This window comes from Lepisma saccharinum, chromosome 24 (genome assembly GCF_977018435.1).
Source record: "Lepisma saccharinum chromosome 24, izLepSacc3.1, whole genome shotgun sequence".
In the NCBI taxonomy this organism is placed as follows: Eukaryota; Metazoa; Arthropoda; class Insecta; order Zygentoma; family Lepismatidae; genus Lepisma; species Lepisma saccharinum.
This window is the reverse complement of record NC_139252.1, coordinates 16878859-16891186: the sequence shown is the minus strand read 5'-3', so window position 1 is coordinate 16891186 and position 12328 is coordinate 16878859. Positions and strand designations below refer to the sequence as shown.

Genomic DNA, 12328 nt, shown 5'->3' with positions numbered 1-12328 from the left:
GTGAAGATTAAGAGGAAGGCCAAGGAAAAGATGGTTGGAGGTTGTTGAGGAAGACCTTAGGAGGATGGGAGTAAGACTGTGGAGACGTCGAGCAGAAGACAGAAGAGAATGTGCTATCATTGTAAGAGAGGCGAAGGACCTTTAGGGGCTGTAGCAGCCAAGAAGAGCCTGAAAAGCGTCTTAATTCGGACATTTCTACTACAAGATCAAAACTTAATTTTTCGAGAATTTCTTATGAGGTTAGATTAGTATTAATTTTATTATCTTTTATTTTTTTAATTGGTGGTTATAATTTACTTTCATTTAATGTTTTTCAGGATTATTTATGATTTATTTTTATTGCTATACCGTTGGCGTTAGCCTGATTGAGTTCTTGCTTAGCTGAGACTAACCGAACTCCTGTTGATTTTGCTGATGGTGAGTCTGAACTTGTTTCTGGATTTAATGTTGAGTATAGTGCTGGGGGGTTTGCTTTAATTTTTATATCTGAATATGCTAGTATTTTATTTATAAGTGTTTTATTTAGAATTTTATTGTTGGGGGATACCACTTTTCTTTTTTTTTTTTTACTTAAGGGTTATTTTTTTAGGATTTATTTATATTTGAGTTCGAGGTACACTACCACGATTTCGTTATGATAAACTTATATATTTAGCTTGGAGGAGTTTTCTTCCGGTTTCTTTAAATTTTTTTTATTTTTGTTGGTTTTAGGTAATTGATTGTATCAATTTATATTTAGTTGCATAACAATTAGAATGTGAAGACTTCTAGAATATTTATATTCTATTTTATGTTTTCAAGACATACACTTAAAGTTTCAGTCAAGAAGTCATTTTTTTAAAATTTTATCTCATAATAGTAGGGTTGCCGGGGATATAATGAAATATATAAAATATATAATTGTTAATACTTGCCCAGTAGTAATGTATGGAGTTTCTACGGGTCGGGCTCCAATTCAAGTTAATAAAATAAAGGTTGCAAATATTAATCAAAATAATACTTGATTTAAAGGGTAAAATTGTAGTCCACGAAAATTTCTTTTATGATGTATTGGTATAATAAATAAAATTATAATAGATAATACTAGTGCTACTACCCCCCCAAGCTTATTTGGAATTGATCGTAGAATGGCATATGCAAATAGAAAGTATCATTCTGGTTGAATGTGTACAGGGGTTACTAGTGGATTTGTAGGGGTAAAGTTTTCAGGATCTCCTAGGGTTGTTGGAAATATTAATGAGAGTTGTATTAATCTTAAAATTATAAGTATAAACCCTAATGTGTCTTTTATGGAGAAGTATGGGTGGAATGGAATTTTATCCATGTTACTATTAATAGATAGTGGATTGTTAGATCCGGTTTGATGCAAAAAAAGTAGATGAACTATGGATATTGCTATTAAAATAAATGGTAATAAAAAATGGAAGGCGAAGAATCGAGTCAGTGTGGCACTATCTACTGCAAACCCACCCCAAATTCATTGAACTAGTATAGTTCCTAAATATGGAATTGCCGAGAGTAAGTTAGTAATTACTGTGGCACCTCAAAATGATATTTGACCCCATGGTAGTACATATCCAACAAATCCTGTTGCTATTGTTGCTAATATAATTATGACCCCAATAGATCATGTGTGAAAGTATAAATAGGATCCATAATATATCCCTCGTCCAACATGTATATATATACAAATAAAGAATATGGAAGCTCCGTTAGCGTGAATAGTTCGTAGTATTCATCCATAGTTTACATCTCGGCAGATGTGTATTACTCTAGAAAAGGCTAAATCTGTTCTTGAGATATAATGTATTGCTAAAAAAAGACCTGTTAAGATTTGGATTGAGAGACACATTCCTATAAGTGAACCAAAGTTTCATCAGTAGGAAATATTTAGTGGGGCTGGTAAGTCCACTAATGCATTATTTGCTAGTTTAAGTAGGGGGTGATAAATCCGTGCTGGCTTTGTCATTTGTAATTATTTAATTATTTTTAGGGGCCCATGTGAAAGTCTAGTAATTTTTACAATTGCAATTAATGTAATAAATAAATATACTACTGTTATAGTAGTTATTATTATAATGGATTCATTATATAATTTTATTCCTGGTAGGGGGGGTATACTTCTTCAGGTTGTATATGTATCTATATTTTGTAGTATTGAGGGGGTTAATAATGGATCTCTCATTATTAATATAAATAAACATAATAACATTAGGGTTACGCCCAAAACCATTATTTTTCTTCTTATTTTGAATATTTCATTTGGTGTAAGTCTTGTTGTGTAAATAAATAGAACTAGTATTCCTCCTAAAAATACTAGGAATAATACATAGGAAAGTCATGTGGATTTTAGGAATGTTGATATTGTTAGGCATGCAGTAACAGTTTGTATAATTAGTATAATCCCCATAGATAGTGGATGTTTTATATATAGTATTATTATTGCTAATAATAATATAATAGTAATTAATATTAATTGTATTTTAATATCAAGGAGTAGTTTAATAAAAATATTGGCTTTGGGAGCTAATGATGATATAATTATATCTTCCTTGATGTTTTTAGAATTATTAATTCATTTATGATTTACAAGACCATTGTTTTTATTAAACTATAAAAACTTATGTTATGAGTATTATTTATATTAATTATTTTATTTATTAGATTTTTATGTTTTATTTCTCAACGTAGGCATTTATTAGTAACTCTATTAAGACTTGAATTTATTGTGTTATCCTTATATTTATATATAACTTATTATTTTATTAATAATCAGGAAGAAGCTTATTTTTGTTTATTATTTATTTCATTTTGTGTATGTGAGGGAGCTCTTGGTTTATCTGTTATAGTATCAGTTACACGTACTCATGGTAATGATTATTTTAATTCTTTTGTATTACTAAAAGGTTAAAATATATTTTTTATTTTATATTTTTAATCCTTTTGAGATTTAATAGTTCTTTATGAATATTGGTTCAAATTTCTATTGTTTTTGGTTGTTTTTTGTTTTTATTAATAGTGTGATTTGGTATCGGAGTATGGGGGTTGGTTATTTTATTGGCTTAGATGTGATGTCTTACTCTTTAATTTTACTTAGTATTTGAATTATTTTTTTAATAATAGTGGCTAGAAATAGTATTATATCTATTTATTTTTATCCTTGTAGATTTATGTTTTTGTTAATTATTTTATTATTATTATTAATATTAACTTTTATAAGAATAAATTTTTTTTTATTTTATTTGTTTTTTGAGGGATCATTAGTACCCACTTTATTTTTAATTTTAGGGTGAGGATATCAACCAGAGCGAGTACAAGCGGGGGTATATTTACTTTTTATACATTACTTGCTTCTTTACCTCTTTTGGTTGGTATTTTTATGTTAAATTATAAAGTGGGTGGTCTATATATATATATATTTAGATATATTAATATTGATATAAATTATTTTGTTTGATATATTAGAATGGTGTTTGCTTTTTTAGTAAAAATACCTATATTTTTGGTTCATTTGTGATTACCTAGGGCTCATGTTGAGGCACCAGTTAGTGGGTCTATAATTTTGGCCGGAATTTTATTAAAGCTTGGAGGATATGGGATTTTGCGAATTATTTCTTGTATTGAGAGATTAGCTATTAAATATAATATTTTTTGATTTGGTATTAGAGTTGTTGGAATTTGAATAATTAGTCTTGTTTGTATACGTCAAATTGATTTAAGCGCCTTGGTTGCATATTCATCTGTAGCACACATAGGTCTTGTTTTAATAGGGATTATAACTATAGGAGCATGAGGGATAAATGGTGGCCTTACTTTAATAGTAGCACATGGTCTTTGTTCTTCTGGGATATTTTGTCTAGTAAATATTACTTATGAACGATTAGGTAGTCGTAGTATATTAATTAATAGGGGAATAATTAATTATATTCCTAGATTATCTTTATGATGATTTATATTAAGAATTACTAATATGGCTGCCCCTCCTTCTATTAACCTGTTGGGAGAAATTAGTTTATTAAATAGAATTATTGGGTGATCCTACTTTAGTTTTGTAGGTGTTGCATTACTTTCTTTTTTAAGTGCTGGTTATACTTTATATTTATATTCTTATACTCAGCATGGAATATATTATTCTGGTGTATTTTCTTGCTGAAGAAGATATATACGTGAATATTTATTATTATTTTGTCATTCATTTCCATTAAATTTTTTAATTATTTTTTTGTTCTCCAATATTTCATTGAATTTAAAATATTTAAGTAGTTTAAGTAGAATAGTAAGTTGTGGACTTAGTGGTAACTAAAAGTTCTTAAATCAATGGTTTTTAATTTTTTTATTACAAGTATAATATCAATTATTTTATTGATTAGTAGAATAATTTTATTATTATTAGGGATAATATTTTTAATTAAGGATGTTACAATTTTTATTGAGTGAAATATTGTTAATTTGAATAGTTCTAGTATTATTATAACAATATTATTTGATTGAATATCTTTAATTTTTATAGGCTTAGTTATATATATTTCTTCTATGGTTATTAATTATAGAGGTTCTTATATAGAGGGGGACTATAATATAAATCGATTTATTATTTTAGTTTTATTATTTGTTGGATCTATAATGTTTTTAATTATTTCTCCTAATATTATTAGAATTATTTTAGGATGGGATGGCCTAGGATTAGTTTCTTACTGTCTAGTAATTTATTATCAGAATGTTCGTTCCTATTCTGCTGGAATACTAACTGCTCTGTCCAATCGAATTGGTGATGTATTTATTTTATTATCTATTGCTTGAATATTAAACTATGGTAGATGAAATTATATTTATTATTTATGATTAATTTCTGATTTTGATATAATATTAATTACTAGATTTATTATTATTGCTGGAATAACAAGGAGTGCACAAATTCCGTTTTCTGCATGGTTGCCGGCAGCTATAGCTGCACCAACCCCAGTTTCTGCATTAGTTCATTCTTCTACTTTGGTTACTGCTGGGGTTTATTTATTAATTCGTTTTGGAGATATATTGATATATACTGTTCTTGGGAGGGTACTTTTATTATTATCGGGGCTAACTATATTTATAGCTGGGGTTGGTGCTAATTTTGAATATGATTTAAGGAAAATTATTGCTTTATCTACATTAAGACAACTTGGGTTAATAATATTAACATTATCTATGGGATTAAAGGAGTTATCATTTTTTCACTTGTTGACGCACGCTATATTTAAGTCTTTATTGTTTTTATGTGCTGGTGTAGTAATTCATGTTATAGGTGATGTTCAGGATATTCGTTGTATGGGGGGTTTAATTAATAAAATGCCAATAACTATTTCTTGTATAATAATTTCTAGTCTTGCCCTATGTGGAATACCATTTTTGGCTGGATTTTATTCTAAGGATTTAATTTTGGAAATATTAAGTATATCTTCTTTTAATTTAGTAATATTTGTTTTATTATGAATTTCTACGGGTATAACCATAGCTTATAGTTTTCGATTAAATTATTATTTAGTTGGTAAATCTTATAGAGGTACATCATTTCAATTCTTTTCTGATGATGGGGGGTGAGGTATATTTAAAGGTATATTAGGCTTATTATTATTATCTGTTGTAGGTGGTTCTGGATTAATATGATTAATTTTTCCTTCTGTTTTTGTTATTATTATTCCTTTTAAGTTGAAGATAGGGGCAGTAATTTGTATTTTATTGGGAGGGTGAATTGGATATAATATTACATCTTTCTTGTTCGAAGTTTATCCATTTTTTAATAATAAAATAGTATACTATTTATTAGGAGGAATATGATTTTTACCTTATTTATCCTCTGGTGGATTAATTGGTAGTTCATTTATTACTGGAGGTATATATATTAAGGCTATTGATTATGGATGAAGTGAACTTATGGAGGGGCAGGGAGTATATAAATATATAAAGAGTGGTTCTTTAAATATCCAACTAATACATTCTAACTATTTTAATATTTATTTTATATTTTCATTTTTAATAGTAATTTTATTAATAATTTATGTGTGTTTATATAGCTTATTAAAGCATAATATTGAAGTTATTAGGAAGAATAAAATAATTCTGTAAACACTTCTTGAACTTATTTAAAGTCCAGCTTTATCATGAAAAGATAATGTAATTTTATACTAAAGAAATATTGTGAAGAGTATTAATGGAATTTCACCACTAAAGATGGAAGTTAGCAGCCCCCACTTAATAAGATACCCCTTAACTGAGGAAATAATCCTAATTTTATTATTAACATTAATATGCCGCCTTTCTTTGGCTTCAGTCAAGTAAGCAAGGGTAATATATACCAATTTATTCAGGTCGAAGCTGATTGCTTTTGCTTCTTGCTTAATAAAGTAAATTGAATTATTCAATACCTTTTGAATGCAACTCAAATGTTATTATTAACTATTACTCCAGCATGCTCATTCTAGTGATCCTTGGGTTCATTCATGATATAAACCTAAAAGTAAAATTAATAGGAATAGGAGTCTAACACATAGTCAATATATTAATTTTGAATTAGTAATAATAACTGTTATTGGTAATAGTAATACGATTTCTACATCAAAAATTAGAAAAATTACTGCAATTAGAAAAAAATTTATAGAGAATGGAATTCGTGCTGAGGATTTTGGGTCAAATCCACATTCAAACGGTGATCTTTTTTCTCGGTCTGTAATTATTTTTTTTGATAGTAATGTGGATAATATTATTACAATTGATGTGATTATTATAATTAATAATGAGGTACTTATGATTACATTAATTATTTACTTTATTTTATTATAATCTTTTTAATTGGAAGTTAAGTGTACTTTAAATATACTAAGTAAATTATCTACCTCATCAATAAATTGAAATATAAAGGAATAATCATACTACATCTACGAAATGTCAATATCATGCTGCTGCTTCAAACCCGAAGTGATGTGTTGGTGAAAAATGACATAAGATGTGTCGAGCTAAGCATACCCCTAGGAAGGTTGATCCAATAATAACATGTAGTCCGTGAAATCCTGTTGCTATAAAGAATGTGGATCCATATACTGCATCAGCAATAGTAAATGGGGATTCATAATATTCATATGCTTGAAGAATAGTAAAATATACTCCTAATATTAATGTTAATATAAGTGCTTGCATTGTATGTGAACGGTTTTTTTCTAATAGTCCATGGTGTGCTCATGTTACTGTTACTCCTGAGGCTAGCAGAATTGCTGTATTTAATAAAGGTACTTGTATTGGATTAAATGGAGTAATCCCCCTTGGTGGTCATAATATTCCTAGTTCAATTGTCGGGGATAAGCTTCTATGGAAAAATGCTCAAAAGAATGATACAAAAAATAGTACTTCTGAAATAATAAATAAAATTATACCTCATCGTAGTCCTATTATAACTTGATTTGTATGTAATCCTTGATATGTTCTTTCTCGTGAAATATCTCGTCATCATTGAATTATTGTAAGGAGTATAGTTGTTATCCCTATTAATAATAGTACTATATTTTGTTGGTGAAATCATCTAATTATCCCTGTTGTTAATATTATTGCTCTAATGGCTCCTGTTGCTGGTCATGGGCTTTGATCTACTAAGTGATATGGGTGATTTTGATTTGTTGACATTAGTTATTTTGATTCTCTAGAATAAATAGCAATTAATAAGGCAAATATATAAGACTGAATAAATGCTACGACTGTTTCTATAATAATTAATATAATTTGTGCTAAAATTAGTATTGAAAGCCCAATAATTTCTAATATTGTTCCTGTATTTCCAATTATTGATATTATTAAGTGTCCAACTATTATGTTGGCTGCTAATCGTACTGATAGAGTTATTGGACGAATTAGATTTCTAATGATTTCAATACCTACTATAATTGGTATTAATAGTGTTGGCACACCTTCCGGTACTAGGTGTGCTAATATATGTTTTGTATTATTAATTCACCCGAATAGTATAAATGATAATCATATTGGTAGGGCTAGGGTTAGAGTAAAAACTAAGTGACTTGATCTAGTAAATACATAGGGTAATAATCCTATTGAATTATTAAATAAGATTATTGAAAATATACTAATAAATATTAGAGTTCTTCCTTGGTGACTAATTATTCCTAAAAATGTTTTAAACTCTTCATGTAATTTTACTATTATTATATTATATAACATAGAGGTTCGTGACTGTATTAATCAAAATGGGGCTGGAATTATTAATAATCCCAAGAATGTTCTTATTCAATGTAGTGATATATATATTTATAATTGATGATGTTGGGTCGAATGATGAGAATAATCTTGTTATCATTTTCAGTATTTAATTTTTGGTTTATTTTCTATTTTAAAATTGTTATTATTTAATAATTTATTATAATTATAATAGTTGACAATTAAATATAAAAAATAAATTAATATAAATATTGTGAATAAAATAATTCAGTTTAATGAATATATTTGTGGAATAAAAAGTATCTACAAGGATAATTTAGGTTTGACATTCCTATGTTATATATTAACTAACTCTTTTCATTAGAAGTAGTTGTTATATTACCATTTTGTGGTTTAAGAGACAATTACTTACTTTTCAGTCATCTAATGATTCTTGTATAATTTTTATTAATCAATTAATAAAAGATTTGTGAGTTGTAGTTTCAACAATAATTGGTATAAATCTATGATTAGATCCACAAATTTCTGAACATTGTCCAAAAAATTGACCAATTCGACTAATATTTACCCCTGCCTGATTAAGTCGTCCTGGAGTGGCATCTTTCTTAATTCCTATGGATGGCATGGCTCATGAATGTAATACATCTGCAGATGTAGTTAGTACTCGAATATCTATATTAATTGGTAGTACTGTTCGATTATCTACATCTAATAATCGAAACGAGTCTAAAGATATTTCATTTGTTGGGGCTATATATGAATCAAATTCTGCTTTTATAAAATCGGAGTATTCATAACTTCAGTATCATTGATGCCCAATAGTTTTAAGAGTTAATGAAGGTTGATTAATTTCATCTAACAAGTATAATAAACGTAGAGAGGGTAGGGCAATAAAAACTAGGGTAATTGCTGGTATAATTGTTCATATTGTTTCTAATGTTTGTCCTTCTAAAAGTATTCGATTTGTTAATTTGTTATTAAATAATGATGCTATTAAATATCCTACTAATACTGTAATTATAATTAAAATTAATATTGTGTGGTCATGGAAAAATATTATTTGTTCTATTAATGGGGAGGATCTATCTTGTAATCCTATTTGATTTCAGGTTGCCACTTTTAAGTAAGGGACACCCCTTATATTTGAAGCTTAAATTCAATGCACTTCTCTGCCACCTTAAAAATTAGTTGTTAGTAAGTAGTATTGGAAGTTCTGAATACGTATGTTCAGAAGGAGGTGATATTTGATATCATTCAATTGATGATGTTTGTTGTAGATTAAATAATGTTGGTCGGGCGCTTGTCATACCTTCTCAGGTAATAAAAATTATAATGATTACTGCTGTAAATGATAAGATTGATCCTAATCTTGAAACAATATTTCATATTGTATATGCATCTGGATAATCCGAATATCGTCGTGGTATTCCTCTTAATCCTAGAAAATGTTGTGGAAAGAATGTTAAGTTGACTCCAATAAATATTGAGATGAATTGAATTTTTAATCAATCTGGATTTATTATTACTCCTGTAAATAGTGGAAATCAATGTACTAGTCCTGCTATAATAGCAAATACTGCTCCTATAGACAGTACATAGTGAAAATGTGCTACAACATAGTATGTGTCATGTAGTACAATATCTAGTGATGAATTTGCTAATACTACTCCTGTTAATCCCCCTATTGTAAATAAGAAAATAAATCCTAATGCTCATAATATTGATGGGGAGTAATTAATTTGTGTTCCATGTAGTGTTGCAATTCATCTAAATACCTTAATTCCTGTTGGTACAGCAATAATTATTGTAGCTGCAGTAAAATATGCTCGTGTATCAACATCTATTCCTACAGTAAATATATGATGTGCCCATACAATAAATCCTAGGAATCCAATTGCTATTATTGCATAAATTATTCCAAGAACTCCAAATGTTTCTTTTTTACCTCTTTCTTGAGTTACAATATGTGAAATTATTCCAAATCCTGGTAGAATTAGGATATATACTTCTGGGTGTCCAAAGAATCAGAATAGGTGTTGATATAAGATTGGGTCTCCACCACCGGAGGGATCAAAAAATGAGGTATTTAAATTTCGATCTGTTAATAATATAGTAATTGCTCCTGCTAGAACTGGTAGTGATAATAATAGTAGAACTGCAGTAATTACTACTGACCATACAAATAATGGTACTCGTTCTATAGATATTCCAATAGTTCGTATATTAATTACTGTTGTAATAAAATTTACTGCCCCTAGAATAGAGGATACTCCTGCTAAATGTAATGAAAAAATCGATAAATCAACAGAGGCTCCAGCATGTGCAATTCCTGCAGATAGGGGAGGATACACTGTTCAACCAGTTCCTGCACCACTTTCTACAATTCTTCCTGATAATAGTAGAGTTAATGACGGGGGTAGTAGTCATAATCTTATATTATTTAATCGTGGGAAGGCTATGTCCGGGGCTCCAATTATTAAAGGCACTAATCAGTTTCCAAATCCCCCAATTATAATGGGTATTACTATGAAAAAAATTATAATAAATGCGTGTGCAGTTACAATTACATTGTAGATTTGATCATCTCCAATTAAACTTCCTGGCTGGCCTAATTCTATACGGATTAAGATACTTAATGATGTTCCAACTATTCCTGATCATACTCCGAAAATTAAATATATTGTACCAATATCTTTATGGTTAGTAGAAAATAATCATCGTTGCAAGAATGAGATGACTGAAGTTATATAGGTGATAAACTGTAAATTTATTTATGAGTTTTAAACTCTCTCATTAAATTTTGGCTTTATAGTTAAGAATAATAATTTTGAACTGCAATTTCAGGGTGATACGTTGTATGTATTAAGGCCTAAAATAATCCCCTTTATTTATGACTTTGAAGGTCATTAGTTTAAAATTAACTTAAGACCTTATAAAGATATATAAATTGGTTGAATTATAGGTAGTCCACACACTGAGAGAAAAATTGTAACTACCGATAATACTTGTTCTTTTAAATTTAATGGTTTGTTATTAATAATATTTCATATATTAGTTTTATAATTTATTAAAATTGATGTAAGTGAGGTTCGTAAGTAATAGTATAGGGTTAATAGTGATATACTAATTAGGATTATAATTATAACTAATTGCTTATGGTTGGTTGTTTGGATAATAACTATTCATTTTGGTAAAAATCCTAGTAGGGGTGGTAGCCCACCAAGAGATAGTATTGATATGAATAAGGACATTTTTTTGATGGGGGGAAGTTTTAATATAAACACTTGATGGACGTAGTATGTTTTGTTTATTGAAAATAAAATAATGGTAGAGGTGGTTATAAGGACGTATAGTAGTAAATATATTAACCAGGTGTTATCTTCTGATGTTATTCTTAGGATAATTCATGATATGCGGTTAATTGATGAAAAGGCTATAATTTTTCGTAACGAGGTTTGATTTAATCCTCCAATTGCTCCAATAATTGCTGATGTTCTAATTGTTAAAATTAGAATTATGCTTAAATTGTCAATTACATAACTAAGTAATGTTGATGGAGCAATTTTTTGAATAGTTGTTATTACTAGACAGTTAATTCATGTTATTCCTTCCATAACTTCTGGTATTCAAATGTGAAATGGAGCAGCTCCTATTTTTATTAATAAAGCTATAGTCAGAAGTTGGGTTTGTATATTGGAATTTGCAGCATTAATTATAATTAATGCTGCGGCCAAAATTATTGATGATGCTAATGCTTGAATTAGGAAGTATTTAAGTGATGCTTCTGTATTTCGTTGATTATTTGGTGTAGAAATTAATGGAATAAAAGATATTAAATTAATTTCTAAGCCTATTCAGGCTCCATATCATGAGGTGGAAGAAATAGAAAGTAGGGTTCCTATTGTGAGGGTCAATAGGAATATTATTTTCTTGGGGGTTGTGAGTATTAAAAAGGGAAGGATTAATTATAGACCTTCATATGTGGGGTATGAGCCCTCTAGCTTAATTAGCTTACCTTTTTACTATATTTTGGTGTATGATGCATTATGGGGTTTGATACCATTGGAGAAAGTTTAATTCTTTCAGTTATAAGAATTCATTTTTTATTGAAAATAAATTAATAAGAACA

At 28.3% G+C, this 12328-nt stretch overlaps 1 pseudogene; it reads left to right on the top strand.

The window, feature by feature from the left end:
• Positions 1 to 2970: 2970 nt before the first annotated feature.
• LOC145978117 (NADH-ubiquinone oxidoreductase chain 5 pseudogene) lies at positions 2971 to 5817 on the top strand (annotated as a pseudogene).
• The last annotated feature ends 6511 nt before the right edge of the window (positions 5818 to 12328 follow it).